Consider the following 14704-nt stretch of genomic DNA (forward strand, 5'->3'; position numbering starts at 1 on the left):
ACAAATACGGCCGCAAGAGCGCCCATATATTGAGCCACGTGAACTCACCATTCGCGCATTTGCCTGCTTATTAAACGTAATGGTGACTCCACGAGTCATGAATAGCTTTTTGCGAAGACTAATCTTTTGCGGTACCCCTACGCGTGGAAACTACAGCTGTTTAGACAGTTAGAAGGCTAAACGTCAGCAGAGCTCATAAGTGGATATATATATATATATATATATATATATATATATATATATATATATATATATATATATATATATATATATATATATATCAACGCGAAGAAAGGGGGTTAACCGAGGGACCCGATTTTTATTTAATCAAATGAAAAGAAGCCAACCAACAATGACACCAAGGACAACATAGGGGAAATTACTTGTACTTACGAATTGAATTAAAGAAAGGATAAATTATTGGAAATGAAAGCGGATGAAAAAACAACTTGCCGCAGGTGGGGAACGATCCCATGTCTTCGCATTACGCGTGCGATGCTCTACCAATTGAGCTACCGCGGCACCGTTTTCCGATCCAGTTTCTTGGGTATTTATGGGTATGGGTTAGGGTATTTCTTGGGTACTACTAGAACTAACCCTGGGAGTGTTACCCAGCGCCACCACTCACAAACCTTGGCGGCGGATGTGCAACATCCTTTCATCCAGAGGCGTCACGAGTACACGATCTTTTTCGGTGAAGGCAACTGGTCAATAAACCGACACATGCTACCAGAAGGCATCAATGTTGCCGGATGCCTTCAGGCAGCACGTTGGCGGATGTTTGTTGGCTTCTTAAGATTTGATATGTGTGTGTGTGTGTGTGTGTGTGTGTGTGTGTGTGTGTGTGTGTGTGTGTGTGCGTGCGTGTGTGTGTGTGTGTGTGTGTGTGTGTGCGTGCGTGCGTGCGTGTGTGTGTGTGTGTGTGTGTGTGTGTGTGTGTGTGTGTGTGTGTGTGTGTGTGTGTGTGTGTGTGTGTGTGTGTGTGTTAATATCAGCAGCGTCAAGTTTAACGAAACAGTGACTACGTAAGGTAACTATTTTGCCTCCTGTATAAGTAATTCTATATAGCTCTGAATGGGAGAATGCAATTGAACTCAGATGCCTCAGATGTGGCATCTCCCTACTTTGGGGCTTTAATCTAGAGTGTCAAGATGTCAGGCTGGCACAACTTTCTGAAGCAAGGAACTTCACTGCATGACTGTTAAACTCATTTCAACTAGAAATGGGGATCGAATGCTTTATCAAATCCTGCCACGATTAGAAAAGTTGCACAAACAGCCTTGCAGGTACAAATAGCTCTTCGGGAAATGTTGGCGTAAATGTGGTTACTCCGGTGGATCTCTACCGGGAAGCTCCAAGAGGAGGCACGCGCCCGGTGTGCCCCCTATCCCTGGGTACGCCCCTGCATGCAGGGAAACAGTTCCTTGATTTCGTTTGGCAAAGCAAGACGGTGCATTTCTGGCAGCAAGCGTAGGTTTTAACCGTGAAATACTTTAAGCTTACGTTGTAGGCGAGCCTGAAGTGACCTCGAGCCAAAAGCCAGAGCCGTTATCAGGTCACTCAGACGAGAACAACCGGGCATCGTTGCGAGAACACAACGAGGCCATCCGGGCGACCTTTCAAAGCGTAAGAAAATATAGTCTCTGGCCCCCAATCCTTTGTACAGGACCGCATTACATACGCTAGCTACTGCCCAAACAAGTTACAAAAAATATTGTTTCCGAGTTCTTCCTAATGTTTGTTCCCAATATCACTGAAGCTGTAACTTCTAGTACGCTCAACTTTTATTTGTCATTTCCAACAGGCGACGTTGAAAAGGCAGATACAGTGCACGATGCACTTGATTATCATCTTTTGGCGCTGAGACAGGATTGCCTGTGCACTTTTCAACGCGCACGGTCGGTGAGTTCCGCGGCGCGGGTTTGGGACACCGCCTTCGAGAGATGGCGCCACGCTGCGTGAGCAGGCCGGCAGCGTGTGGCTTGTGACAATTGTGAGATGGTTGTGAGTAATCGTCGTAACTACTCCAACCAATCTGCTGTGCCGGTAACCATTTCACGCTTACACCTACTCTCGATTGCGGGAGAGCCAGCACTTCTTTGCCTGGCTTGGAGCGCCAGTTAACACAGTTTGCAGTTTCCCTTCTCCATTTTCCTAGGTTGACGTTGAAGTTGTAGTACAGGATCTAGAGCAAGAAAGTTTTCGAGATCTTCTCATTTCGAGGCCCAACACCCTGCAGAACGAGCTCTATTCTGAATAACAAGTGGCCGAAGTTGGGGCTTCTCCGCAATTGAAACTGTCCTATACATCATAAAAATGACCAGTTCTGCGTGTTGAACGTGCGCTAGACCTTATAAAGAGCGCATAAGAAGAACAATACCGCTAAGAGACTAAACCTAAACTTAAAGGCCCGGACAACTGACAACTTTTTCTTCCAATTATCATACTTCAGCGTTGGGAAATTATGGGACGATGTAATGTCCTCTGACTTAATCACAAAAATCCGATATTGATGCGCTGTAATTTGCCTAAGTTGAGTCAAATATCACATTGGTCGGCCTTCATCGCTAATATTATGTCGACATCATGATTTCCTGGAATTTATTCTTATTAAACATTTTACCATAAGATATTTTTGTGAATACGGGCGAAAAAGCATGCTAGAACTGTTCGTAAGAGTCTAGTGATAAAGGCTGACCAATGGCAAATCGCATTTACCAACAAAATGTTTTGTGAATTCGGCGCCTGGGCCCGTATTCACAGAAAGATCGCACAATATATTTGTCCGTAAGAACTAATTCCAGCCAATCCCGAGGATGGACATATTAGCGAAGGCGTCCAGGCAGTGGCAAAGAGGACATGCAAACGAACAGATTTGTGAATTCCGCGCGTGATCCTGAAAGCTCTTTTCCTGGGTACTTACTGGATAGCGTATGTATCTGAGAAACGGTGTCAACGTGCTAAAGTCTGCTCAAAATCATCAATTACTGGTGATCCATTTGAACAGGCGTGGTAATGAAAGAGTTAAAGATTGCATGTCAGGTCAACTGAGAAGCTCGTAAATGAGAAACAACTTAAATGTCACAATGTCTGGAGCACCGTAATATAAACAGTAACGAAACAGAAAAAGAATTATTCTGGGGTTTTACATGCCAGAACCACTATCTCATTATGAGGCACGCCTTAGTGGGAGACTCCGAATGAAATTTGACCACCCAGGTTTCTGTAACCTGCATCCACTGCACATAAGACGAGCGTTTTTTGCATCCCGCCCTCAACGGAATGGAGCCGCTGCGGCTGAGATCGAACCTGCGACCTCATGTCCGTTCAAACGCAGTTCATACACAATAGAAATAGACGGTGTTCCGCGACGCCAGATCAGCGTTGCAGGCGTTAGAATGCTTTTTGAAGGACGCTGTATACCACGTCCTCGTGTTAGAAATCACGGACCTTCGTGACAGTGCCCAGCGAAGTGACCATATCGTCCCGTATCAACGGGTGCTCGGTCCCTGTGGCGTGACTGGCAATGAACTCCCCGACAGCGAGATAAGATCAGCGCTCGCTACCTCTGATGAAGTGCGGATTGCCTGCTCGACGACCCGACATTCAAGGCACTCATGCAGGACCTTACAATATACAGGGAACAACAGAAACTACTGAACACATTTTGTGTCTCTGGCCCCGTGGTACCACGTCGAGCGTGAACTTTTCCGAACAGCATTGAACCGGTTGGACTCTAGACCATTTTCGTAAATGAAGATACTTGATCCTGCATATCGATGGCACAGAAACCTAGGAAAGCGTTATTGCTGTAGCTCAACTCGACAGGTTTAGTGACCATATATAGACTCGGTCCGCATCTTCAAATGTGCGCGAAACTGTGCCCTCTCTCTCCTCTCACTTAGTGCAGGGTAGTAAACCGGACGTGCATCAGGTTAACCTCCCTGCCTTTCCTCTCCTCTATTTCTCTCTTTCTCTCATGCCAAACAACGCCCACAGGCGCCTGCATGCAGTCGACCCAAATTGCAAATTCCGTAAGCCCCCGAAGGCTACGCGGAGCCAAGCGTCATCGCTAAGCAGGATTCGGCTGGGCGTTGCTTTGACTCGCCGCTACGCACACCTCGTCGGCCGGTCAAATGGCCCCGCTTGTGGACACTGTTATACGCCCGAGGCACTGAAACACATATTTTGTGATTTCCCGGCACATATGCCAGAGGGACGGTCGCTGGACAGTTTTCTAGCCAGCGTTGGCAGGCGACCACTTTCGGAGGACGCTATTCTCTGCCCATGGCCTGATACTGCAACTGCAACTTTAGGACTGTTGTCTAATGTGAATAGACATTCGCTCGTTCTCTATTCTCCTCATATCATCACCCACCCCAATATATATATATATATATATATATATATATATATATATATATATATATATATATATATATATATATATATATATATATATATATATATATATATATATATATAAACGAGAAGAACGGGGGTTTACCGAGGGGCCCGATTTTTATTAGTCATATCATAAGAAGCCAACAACAAACACTGACACCAAGGACAACATAGGGGAAATTACTTATGCTTAATAAATTAAATAAAGAAACGATAAGTTAAAGGTAATTAAAGTGGATGAAAAAAACAACTTGCCGCAGGTGGGAACCGAACATACAACCTTCGCAGTTCACGTGGCGATGCTTCTTATGATATATATATATATATATATATATTGTAACGCAGCAGTTCTCACGACATTTATTGCGCGTCGAAGATGCGGCGAACCGACCACGCCCACAACACGGATCACACTCGAGAGCAAGCCCCAGAAGCGCTGATGAAGAACCCCGTATGAGCCCCACATGATGATGATAATGTACGGATGACAAAGAATAGCATATAAATGCCCACAATATATATATATATATATATATATATATATATATATATATATATATATATATATATATATATATATATATATATATATACATACATACACACACACACACTTGATGAAGGCCGGACCCCGACCGCGACGTCAGTAAAGTCTTCGTATTCTTCGTACGTGCTTCTATTCATTATATATATATATATATATATATATATATCTTACGACGCCAGCAAACTGACACAGAGGAAATTATTTGTAGGTTTAGATTGAATTAAAGAAATTATAAATAAAGGAAAATGAAAGTGGATAAGAACAACTGGCCATAGGTGGGATCTATTTTCATTTCCATTCATTTATCATTCCTTTAATTCATTTAAGAACTACAAATAATTTCCCCTATGCTGTCATGTGTGCCATTGTTAGTTCGCTTCATATGACCTAATAAAAACCCCTCGGTTTCTTTTTTTCTCGTTCATATACATACATCAGGCCACGGCGAGATTGACCAAACCATAAATTGCGTAGCCAAAATGAAGACAACAAATTTGTAAGCTACCTAAGGCGAGGCGTGCTTAGTTAAAGACTAGAAACTATTGTGTAGAAGTGATCTTGTCCGTGGGTTCACTCTGAAAGTATATACGTCTGCGCATTTAGCGCGGTTCTCGCGCCGCCGAATCATTCGTAACAGGATCCATTTGCGTCAGAATTTATCCATGTAGACTGCAATAACAGTTGTTATCCGTTATAGTATTTGGACAGAAACGAATACTCGGCAACTTCGAATAGCGGATTCTTGAATCAAATACGAATCGAATAGCAGAGAAATTCTGAAAAATTACCTACCCCTGATTCGTACACATTGCTAAATGCGAGACCTAAAGGAGGACTACGCTCAAGCTAGCATCTCAGAAAACGTCTATTGTAGTGTTTCTGAACAAGCCACACGACTTTATTTTTTAGCGAATCGGCAGTCGGCATGCCTGAGCGTCTTAAAACATCATATTTGATTAACATTTCCTATTTTACCTATGGTATTAGGTGAACACCCAAAACTATTGCTAAATGATTTTGATTCGACATAGAATCAGGTAATATGAGGGAGTACTGGCTCAGTTCAGTTCAGTTTATTGTCCTTAAAAACCCCCGGAGGGGGTATTACATAAGGGGTGGGTTTAACGTAAGTTCCACATTTGGTACACTTCATTAGTTATATTCAAAGTGATCAATCACACGCTGTAGGAATGAAGACAGGCAAGTGATGCTAACAATGTCAGCAGGAAGGCCGTTCCAGTCTTTAGCTGCTCGAGGAATGAACGAGGCGGCAAAATGAGTGGTTCGGCCACGCGGCCGTGCGACTTGCTGCGGATGACTGGTGCGGTGAGAGATGCGTGCCGCAGGAACGATGCATGGCGCATGATGAAAGGTACTGAAAAAGAACTTGTGATAGAGCTCAAGACTAGCAATGCGTCGGCAATTAGATAGTAATGTTAGTCCGGATTGTGTTTTAAGTGCGGAAATACTGACATCATATGAATATTGTGAGTGAATGAACCTAGTAGCGCGGTTCTGAACAGATTCAAGTGAGGTTATAAGATATGTTTGGTGCGGGCTGCAGATTGCAGATGCATATTCAAGTTTTGCCCGAACAAGAGGCTTGTAGGCAAGGAGTTTTACGTTTTGAGGTGCCTGGCGGAGATTACGTTTTAAAAAACCTAGTGTTTTATTAGCAGATGATATGATGTTAGAAATATGTTTATGCCAAGACAGATCACTGCATACAGTGACACCTAGGTATTTATAGGACACTGCTAGTTCGAGAGGCATGCTTATAATTTGGTAGGGAAATACCAGGGGATTACTGCTACGAGTGAAAGACATAACTTTACATTTTTGTACATTAAGTTTCATTAACCAATCGTCACACCATGTTAGTATGTTGGCGAGGTCTTTCTGCAGGGCTGTTTGATTGCAGGTGTTACGTACAGTGCGATAAATGACACAATCATCGGCGAACATTCGGATATTACAGGACACATGTGAAGGTAAGACATTAATATATATTAAAAATAATAGAGGGCCAAGAACCGATCCTTGAGGGACGCCTGATGTTACTGGCACAGGGTTAGATAGGTGATTATTTATAATGACAGATTGGGAGCGGTTGCTAAAAAATTCAATGATCCAATTCAAAACATCAGGATGCAAATTAAGTCTTGTAAGTTTCAATATTAGACGTTGATGAGGAACTTTATCGAAGGCCTTAGAGAAATCTAGGAAAATTGCGTCAGTCATTATGTTACTGTCAAGGTTAGTGTGAAAATCGTGCAGGAAAATGGCCAGCTGTGTTTCACAGCAGAAACCCTTTCGGAATCCGTGCTGGGCGGGATGAAAAAAGTGATTGAAGTCAAGAAAATTCATGATAAGAGAGTAGATGACATGTTCAATGATTTTGCAGGGGACGCTTGTTAGGGAGATGGGGCGGTAGTTAAGAGGTGAGTTTCTGTTACCTGATTTGTTGACTGGAACGACCTTCCCAATTTTCCAGTCATCTGGAATGAAACCTGAAGAAAGAGACTGGGCAAATATGCTGCAGAAATAAGCTTAGTGTTTTTTAAAATTTTTGGGTTAATCTCGTCTATGCCGGAAGATTATGAACACCTGATTTTGTCAATGATCGCACAAATACCGTCTGCATTGAAAGCAATGGCAGGCATTGACGAGCTTATACTAAGCGATGACGAAACGGGAGGCGCATTAGATTTGTTTGTGAACGCAGAAGCAAAGGCCGAATTAAACACGTCGGCGCAATCGGAATCATTAATAATTTCGTTCGATTCGTTAGTTATCTTAATAGTGCGCGTTTCGCTATTGTTTATAACTCTCCAAAATTGCCTCGGGTTATTGATTAATAGGTTTGGTAGATTATTGTGACAAAAGGAGTGTTTAGCGTGACGTAGTGCGTCGACGTAGCTCTGTTCGGCTTCATAATATTTATCTCATGCGCATGGGCGTCCTCTCTGTTTGGCGGCGCGATACAGACGCTCTTTTGTTTTTTTGTTTTCTAGGCGTTTTAAGGTCTTTGTGAACCATGGTTTTTGCTGATAAAAACGAAAGGTGACTTTAGGAATAAATTTATTTGCAAGATCACTTAGGTTGTTTTTGAAGCGCGTCCAATTGCTGTTAACGGAATGGTCTTGAAAAGTTTATTCGAATACAGGAAAGAATGTATTCGTAGCTTCAGTTATAGCTTCGTAATTTCCTTTGTCGTATAGACATATTGTTTTCTTAAAGGTATCCAAATTGAACGAAAAAGTGGCATGGATGACTTTGTGATCAGGTATGGAACTGGCATCAACACAAAAATTCGCTTAATTCGCGTGAGGTCATCCAAACCTGCACGTGGAGGTGTTTTCAAACACGTGACAGGGTTTCTGCAGCAGTGATTGCGATATGTATGTTGTTCGATATCTTGTAAAATGCGCTGAGCACAGACGCATAGATGGTAATCTCCCTATGGGTTTCCCTATGCAGTGCTGAAACTTCGAGCGCCAACAGCCTGACACCAAGAATCTGGCGTCTCTCAGTGGTGTAATCTTTCTTAGTGAAATTGTCGCATACTTGGCTATCACTAATGCTGCTTCGCCTTTCCGGCGAAACTGCAGCCTCTCTCTCTCTCTCTCTCTCTTTCTGCTGTTGATTCTGATTTCGAGTGAACCCGGCCTGGTCTCATTTAGGTTATTCAGTTAATTGTACAGGATGTCCCAACTATCATGCACTAAGTCTTTAAAAAAGAGCAATTGCGTTACTCGAAGAAAACGTAGTGTATATTGTTTTCAGCAAAGTGGAGTAGCCGCCAGTAATTTTTTCGTTGTGGAGATTTAATTAGGTAATTATAATTAATTATCTAACTCGAGAACTATTGTCGTAATTATCAAAGCATCAATGAGACATTTGTAGACACCCCTAAATGAGGTCTAACTGCGGTGTTTTCAGCGGCGTAATAATCGCGTACAATTTTTTCCGGCTGGCAAAGAAACCTCACGAAATATGAAAAATACCACGTGACTGCACTCCCACCCACACCATAAAGCAGCGCCCTCAAATAAGCTGATTGAAAGCAACTTCATTGCCTGTCGCAAACTCGAAGAGAGAGCGCATCTCCTTGATAATGGTACGGAAGGAGCACCTACAGCAGGTTTCATGGCTTAACAGCTATTCCTTCCTCTCATTTCTACGTCACGCTTATTATCCGTCTCTCAATTGAGGCCGACTGATCACATTGATAACAAAATCCCCTTGATGACGGAGCCGAAGCACCGCTCTGACTACGCACGAAACGCGAAAATCAATGGAATAGGCAAAGAATGTTTCCAAATCCCGGTTCTGCTCGCACCGTATCAAAAGAGTGCGCGCGCAGTTATATTTCGCGCCAGAAGCTTGCTTCGGACCAAAGCCAAAATAATGTGATCGTTTTATTTTTCATGAGAGTGTATGCGTGCTGCAAAAACAGGTTCGCCGCAAAAAATAAAAGCGAGACTAACAGGCCGAGAAGCTACCCAAATGTTGAGAAAAGGCAAAAGCGATGCGTTCCAGAAAGCAAATATAACACTTCTAAATGATCTGAATTGGCAATCGGGATGCCTGCACAAAAAAAAAAAAAATACAAGAACATCAGATTTTAATATGCCCTTATTATCTATGAATTCGTAAGCCCCGTTGAACACCAGCTGCTGCCTATAGAGGACGTGTTCAAATAGCTCTTCTGCAGCTACGCAGAACTCGGTCCACTTGATAACATCTTCAGTGGCTTTCTTGATAAGCTACGCCGGAATTCTACGGCAGACATCCGTTATCTTTGCCTTGAACTAATCTGACATCCGTCTCGATCATCTAAACACGATCTTTCACGTAACCCCAAATAAATAAATCGAGTGGAGAGAGGTCATGTGACCTCGCCGGCAAACTTACAGGCCCGCGCCTTCAAAAATTTTGAGCATGAAAAGTCGCATCCAGCCAGTTTCGTGCTCCGCTGCTCCTGTTTGCGGGTGCCCCATCTTGCTGATGCCACACAAGTGGAAGACGTGACAGCGGGACTTGGCTTAGAAACTCATCAACCACTCCTTCAAGGATTTCGCCCACGTAACGCCATGCAGTCAGTGTGTGATCGAAAATGGGACCGATTATAACACAGGCGTAAATTTCGCGCCTCACATTGAACGACCCGTGATACTGTTGCCGATTGCGCTTTACCCAGTGTGGATTGGAGTCACTTCAATAAGGAGACAAGTCCACTCGTAGAAACGTTGGCTCTTGCTTTCACTTTGTTTTCGTTTTGCTCATCGTCTTCAATAGTGTGCGTTATTTAAATTTACCTGGGCGGTTATGCGAAAGTTGGCTTCATCTGTGCACAGGCACGTACCCAGGATTTTTTTTCGGGGGGGGGGGGGGGGGGGGGGGGGAGGGCGCTCAACCCAAGGTAACTTTTCTGCGCGAATGAGTGTGTGTGGGGGGGGGGAGGGGGGCGGTTCGTTTACTAGTGTAAATGTGAATTATGCCCACCATTCGCCATAAAAACGCGTAAACCCGCAGAAGAGAAATGAAAAAAAAAGGTATACCTCACAGGTACACGCCTGTGAGATAGCCCTCTCCTTTGGGCTGCTGAGCACGAGGTCGCGGGATCGAATCCCGGCCACGGCGGCCGCATTTCGATGGAGGCGAAATGCGAAAACACCCGTGTACTTAGATTTAGGTGCACGTTAAAGAACCCCAGGTGGTCGAAATTTCCGGAGTCCTCCACTACGGCGTGCCTCATAATCAGAAAGTGGTTTTGGCACGTAAAACCCCATATATTATTATTATTAGCCCTCTCCTTTGCTTGACAAACAAGGAACCACATCAAATGGACTCGCGCAGGAAGAACAGTGCCAAGAACAAGTAAACAAACGAAAGTGTAAAATAAAGATTTCTAGCAGCGTGTCTTTTTTGATTACCTCTGGAACAAATACAGATAAATATATATTTTCGGAACAATCACAGTTCTTTTTGGTCCATCGTTTACTGCTCTACCAAGTTGAGTGCCGCAACCGACTCGTATTCTTATTTGGGAAGTTGCGTAACGATGCGTGGCTGCCAGTCCCGTACAACCGCACAGTGCGCAGGACGCTGCTGTTCTAGGAGTACTGCGCCCACCGCGGAAGGTTAGAAAAACCGCCACATAAGCATAGCTAAGAAGTGGCTACGTCAGGCGGTTAGACTGATAACAGTAGAAGCGTCATTCGAAACACACGGAATCATTCTCCACTTCTGGCGGCGTTTTCTCTACTTCTTTTTAAATAAAAAGATGTTGATCCATGAATAGTTCCACAAGTAACGGTTAAATTTGTTAATTTTCGTTTTTCCTTCCTGTTTGGCTGTTGCTTCGGCTCTAGCTCTCCCTTAGTAGATGACTTAATTTCTCAACTCCTTGCGACTCTTGTTTCCAGTTGCCAGTGTTGCACGAAAAGTGATGTACAATTACGGAAAAACAAGATGAGTTAACAGGTGACATTCATTTATTGAGCAATAAAACGACGGACACCGACCAAAAGAAGTACTAAAAAGGGATAAATCTAAAGACGTTTCAGCTTCCCTACGGAAACCTTGTTTACAATGGGTTGAAGGAAAGTTCACGGTAGCTTATGTATACTTCAGAACGAACACTTTCGAATGCCCGTACCGAGCACACGAATGCAACGGGCCACAAGATTGACTGGGATCGCTCGAGAGTTATCGGCCAAGAAAGAAACCTGAAATCGCGGCTGTATCTGGAATCACTGGAGATACAGAAAACACGTCACACGCTCAATCGAAATGAAGGAACCCTCCCCCCGTCATACACGCGCTGCTTACGTCACGTTCTGAAGTATACAAGCTTCCGTGAACTTTCCTTCAACCCATTGTGAACAAGGCTTCCGTAGGGATGCCGAAGCGTCTTTTAGAGTTATTCATTTTATTGCGAAAGCAATACTGCTCGCACTTTCGGCCCATCGGTGGTCGTGGCGCCTCCTTACACAGCTGCGCGTCACGTGACCGTGTGACGTCACGCCAGACCGAGAGACGGAGCCCGAGCTCGCGGCATAGATGGTGGAGGCGAAGCCTTGCGCGCCGCTGCTGCGGCGCTAACGAGAGAGGGCGCTCGCTGGTGTGACGTCATGCCAGACCGAGAGACGGGGCCCCAGCTCGCGGCATCGATGGTGGAGGCGAAGCCTTGCGCGCCGCTGCTGCGGCGCTAACGAGAGAGGGCGCTCGCTGGTGTGACGTCACGCTAGGAGGATAAATGGGGCTACAGCTCGGCTCCTCGCAGTGGTCGGCGCGCTGCGTTGCGCTATGTCGGATGATGTATAGCCATAAGTTTAACAAAAGGCAACCATGTCCACACCATCAGCCGAACCAAGGCGCAGCCAAGGGTATTGCTTTCGCAATCTTCGAGGCTTAACCAAGCTAAGCCTTCAGCCAATTTTTTAGTACTTCTTTTGGTCGGTGTCCTTCGTTTTATAGCTTCATGCTTCATGCTGAAATGACGGGCTTCCGTCGAACCTTCAACTTCAATTTCCTTATGGGTTTGACGGTCATTGCAGGTTTTGATCATGGACGCTGTTTCGCATAATTTTATTTTGCATCTTATCTAACCTATATCACGGGTATATGGTTCTGAGGATATGTCAGCGTCGCGGTGAGCCGTTACTCCAGGAAATATTGAAGGAAAAGGAAAAGTTAAACGTCACTGGCGTTTTCTCCGGCCGCAGTTCGTTCCACTAGCATACGGACCAGCTGACTACGAACCGAATCCCTTTCCTAGTCTCTGGATCAGCCTAAATAAAGCTTGAACAAACGAAGAAATAGCGATGCGCGTGACCGTTGTAATAGATGGTGACAACTGAACGCATGTCGAGTTAATCGTGCGGGCACTGAATCGATGTGAAAACTGGCCTTCACATCCCAGGAGATGCCGATGACTACCGCCGTCCAAAGGGAATGAAAAAGGCAGCAAAATGTTGACCGCCGAATAACTGTCAAGTCTCAAGATTGATTTGGGCGGTGCTTTAGCAATGTGTTTGAGGAGTGGTGGCGCGGGTAGGGGGAGGGGGGGTCGCTTAGTATTGGGGGGGGGGTGAGAACCCCCCCGGGTCTCCCCCCCCCCCCCTTGGTACGTGCCTGTCTGTGCACATGATGTTGCTCAAAAATTCCGGTGACACATCGGCTTTTGTGAGGACCCAATTTGAGAAACCTAGGCAATTCTACAGGTCCCTATCTTCCAAGCATTGGGGCTGGTAAGGTGGTACGGGTGAAGGTCGTCATTTAGAATCCTCCAAATTGATGTCTTGAAATGATACCTGGGCGGCCACGTCCCGCACGCCAGCATAAGGGTTTGATGCCATAAATGCTAGAACATCCGTGCGTAAGCTAGGACTCAAAGATGGAGTCCTCTGCCGCTGTTTCTTGAAGCAGCCGGTTTGTCTCATCTTTTCATAATTTCTGATTACTGTCGATGTTTTTGGTCTACCACCCACACTTCCATGACTGATATATATTTGCGCCTTTCCTCTTGTTGACATGTGCAGCTCCTAAGGAAAGGATCATGTCAGGCACGTACCCAGAGGGGGGGGGGGGGGGGGGGAGGGGGGGGGAGGGCGCCCTTCCCCTGAAATTGTTTGCCCAGTAAGCAGAGGTGTATCTCACAGGCGTACCTGTGAGATACAACTTATTTCAGTTCCTTTTTTTGGGTTTATGCGTCTTTATGGCGAATGGTGGGCATTATTTACATTTGTACTAGTAAAGGCACCTCCCCCCCACCTCAAATGCATAGAAAAATTACCTTGAGTTGCCCCCCCCCCCCCCCCCCCCCCCGAAAAAAGATCCTGGGTACTTGCCTGGATCATGTCTCCTTCTGCTCATTAGAGAATCATGGCAACTGGATGAACCAAAATGCACCTTTAAACATTTGTACTGACGTTGTTAATTCACTTTTGTAGTGATAGGTTTTTGTGGCAGAAAAAGAAAGAAAAAAGCATCTCTGCACTTTATCTGGGCTAAGACAACAGCTATCACAAGCTTGTTTCCAACTAACACCAAACGCGACGCGTTACTTCCGCCGGGGCGCGGCAGATAAGAAAACTAGTTCGATTACCATGTTTTTCTTTATATCCTTTATGTGTCCTGGCTAACTACGAGGGAGCATGTGCGAGGGCGGCTGCTTTATGATGCACGTGGGAGCACAGTCATGTGGCATTCTCCATATTTCGCAGGGTTTATTTATCAATCGTAAAAAAATTTGTACGCAACTAGTACATCGCTGAAAAATACCGCAATTAGATGTCCCTTGGCTGTACCTACAAATGCCTCATTGACACTTTGATCATTAGGATAGTACGTCTCGAGTTAGATAATAATTTACACTGACCTAATTAAATATCAGTAACGAAAAAATATTGGCAGCTACTCCACTGTACTGGAAACCATATGCGCTATATGTTTTCTTCGAGTAACGCATTGCTCTTTTTTAAATCTTGGTAAATGATAGTTCATTGGGACACCCTGTATATATTTTATGACCTCTGCGTGAAAGTGACGATGTTTATATCCCTCATAAATGTAAAGTATTAGAAGAGCTTTTCTTTTTTCATGAGTCGTATGTATTGCTTACTGGAAAGAGAAGAAATATGGAAACAATATCATTCACGTGCATTTCCCACGCCGTTGATCAAGAGGCTCTGCCTAAGGGGTCACTAAGTCTACAGGTTTCTTTTTTTTTCAGGGTCAAAAAAA

The 14704-nt window shown here is 44.6% G+C and overlaps 1 non-coding gene across 1 annotated transcript; it reads right to left on the reverse strand.

The window, feature by feature from the left end:
• Positions 1-450: 450 nt before the first annotated feature.
• TRNAT-CGU (transfer RNA threonine (anticodon CGU)) lies at positions 451-522 on the reverse strand. The gene has a single exon. It is a non-coding gene; the product is annotated as a tRNA-Thr (tRNA).
• Between the last annotated feature and the right edge of the window lie 14182 nt (positions 523-14704).

Source organism: Dermacentor andersoni, chromosome 1 (genome assembly GCF_023375885.2).
Source record: "Dermacentor andersoni chromosome 1, qqDerAnde1_hic_scaffold, whole genome shotgun sequence".
Taxonomy (NCBI): Eukaryota; Metazoa; Arthropoda; class Arachnida; order Ixodida; family Ixodidae; genus Dermacentor; species Dermacentor andersoni.